At 49.6% G+C, this 2,522-nt stretch overlaps 1 non-coding gene across 1 annotated transcript; it reads left to right on the forward strand.

Moving 5' to 3' along the window:
- Nucleotides 1–2,165: 2,165 nt before the first annotated feature.
- On the forward strand, nt 2,166–2,238 carry Trnaa-ggc (transfer RNA alanine (anticodon GGC)). Its single transcript has one exon. It is a non-coding gene; the product is annotated as a tRNA-Ala (tRNA).
- Nucleotides 2,239–2,522: the final 284 nt, after the last annotated feature.

Genomic DNA, 2,522 nt, shown 5'->3' on the forward strand with positions numbered 1-2,522 from the left:
ACTGGTGTTGCTAGTTGTGACTGCTGATAACAGATGCCGTAGCAATCAATTCATGGAGTGAGTTGTATGTTTTGCGATAGTCTGTCTCTGACAAGCAAGCACAGGTGACATAGGTGCGAACACAGGAAGCTTGCAGACCCTCGCTGCCTGCAGACACCGAGCAGCAACACTAGGAGGGCGGCCTAAGCCGTAGGCGAAATGTGCTCATTCGCTTTGGCGCGACGTCGAACTATAAATAATGCTGTCACTAGCGTGAGCGTCGTGGAAAGTCGGAAAAGTCGGCTGCGAGGGTGAGTGCCAAGTTTGGGGAGCGTTTCGTAGTATGCGCAGTGCAATGGAGACGCGGAAACTTGTTGTGGCCCAGTGTTTTGCAGTTGGACGACAAGATTGGTACACAGTAGTAAAGAGCGAGGCACTGAGTTGGCATGAATAATGGAGTGCACAATGGGGCTCGAGATGTGTTTGTTACCTCAGGTGCTGTATGATTGTCGACAAGGAGTGAAAACGGAGCAATTTGTGACGGCTCTTCCAATTTAAGACGTTAAAAACAGACGGAATTTGCATTTGTAATAGCAGAGCATCGAAACTACTTGGAACTTTTGTGTATATGAACGGGTCCGCGTCTTTGTACTCTGCTCCCTTCACCGCTACAAACCAACCAACCATCGTGTCCGTGCGCATCTGAGTCGCAAACAATGGGGAATAGCGCAGTTTCCTCGTGCATGGGGCGTAGCTCAGTTGGTAGAGCGTTCGCTTGGCATGTGAAAGGTCCAGGGTTCAAGCGGCGGCGCCTCCATTTTTTGTGGTCAGTGCATGGTAAGTGTTGGTCGCGGCGAACCTAAAGGCACGCAAGATCTTGCAAAGCCAGCGTCACAGACTGATATGATGTATACTGATGTAAGGAGAGCAAGTTGTAAGTGTGGGGACCGGCTGTTATCGAGGTGTCATCGAGTGCAGATCTTTCTTAGGTATCGCGGCTTAACCTCATTGAAGTCTAGAGGGTGGACAACACGGTGGTCTTACTCAGAGCGGTGTCCGAATTCTTTTTTCGACGTTATACGTGCCACTTTTATTGTGGCCAACTACGATTCGATACAGAATGCACGAAACCTGAAAGACACCCTAACGGATACATAGAGAGTAGTGTTTGTCTGCTGAATAATGGGAGTGCAAGGGTCTGTGTCGTCTATATGGCTGTATGTAGCACCATCAGTCTTCGGGGGTGTGGGCGTTGCTCAGATGGTAGAGCGCTCGCTTAGTATGCGAGAGGTACTGGGATCAATACCCAGTGCCTCCAGAATTTTTAACACACCTACATGCGCACCTTGATATGCAAGTGGAATAATTCACAGCCAGCAGAAGTGTCTAGGAAGATACAAGCTTGCGCCGAGACCACGTAAATCCCACTGCACATTCCTATTCTTTGCGTGCAGTCAGCTGCTACTGGTGTTGCTAGTTGTGACTGCTGATAACAGATGCCGTAGCAATCAATTCATGGAGTGAGTTGTATGTTTTGCGATAGTCTGTCTCTGACAAGCAAGCACAGGTGACTTAGGTGCGAACACGGGAAGCTTGCAGACCCTCGCTGCCTGCAGACACCGAGCAGCCACACTAGGAGGGCGGCCTAAGCCGTAGGCGAAATGTGCTCATTCGCTTTGGCGCGACGTCGAACTATAAATAATGCTGTCACTAGCGTGAGCGTCGTGGAAAGTCGGAAAAGTCGGCTGCGAGGGTGAGTGCCAAGTTTGGGGAGCGTTTCGTAGTATGCGCAGTGCAATGGAGACGCGGAAACTTGTTGTGGCCCAGTGTTTTGCAGATGGACGACAAGGTTGGTACACAGTAGTAAAGAGCGAGGCACTGAGTTGGCATGAATAATGGAGTGTACAATTGGGCTCGAGATGTGTTTGTTACCTCAGGTGCTGTATGATTGTCGACAAGGAGTGAAAACGGAGCAATTTGTGACGGCTCTTTCAATTTAAGACGTTAAAAACAGACGGAATTTGCATTTGTAATACCAGAGCATCGAAACTACTTGGAACTTTTGTGTATATGAACGGGTCCGCGCCTTTGTACTCTGCTCCCTTCACCGCTACAAACCAACCAACCATCGTGTCCGTGCGCATCTGAGTCGCAAAGAATGATGAATAGCGCAGTTTGCTCGTGCAATGGGCGTAGCTCAGTTGGTAGAGCGTTCGCTTGGCATGTGAAAGGTCCAGGGTTCAAGCCGCGGCGCCTACATTTTTTGTGGTCGGTGCATGGTAAGTGTTGGTCGCGGCGAACCTAAAGGCACGCAAGATGTTGCAAAGCCAGCGTCACAGACTGATATGATGTATACTGACGTAAGGAGAGCAAGATGTAAGTGTGGGGACCAGCTGTTATCGAGGTGTCATCGAGTGCAGATCTGTCTTAGGTATCGCGGCTTAACCTCATTGAAGTCTAGAGGGTGGACAACACGTTGGACTTACTCAGAGCGGTGTCCGAATTCTATTTTCGACGTTATACGTGCCACTTTCATTGTGGCC

Source organism: Schistocerca gregaria, chromosome 10 (assembly GCF_023897955.1).
Source record: "Schistocerca gregaria isolate iqSchGreg1 chromosome 10, iqSchGreg1.2, whole genome shotgun sequence".
Classification (NCBI taxonomy): Eukaryota; Metazoa; Arthropoda; class Insecta; order Orthoptera; family Acrididae; genus Schistocerca; species Schistocerca gregaria.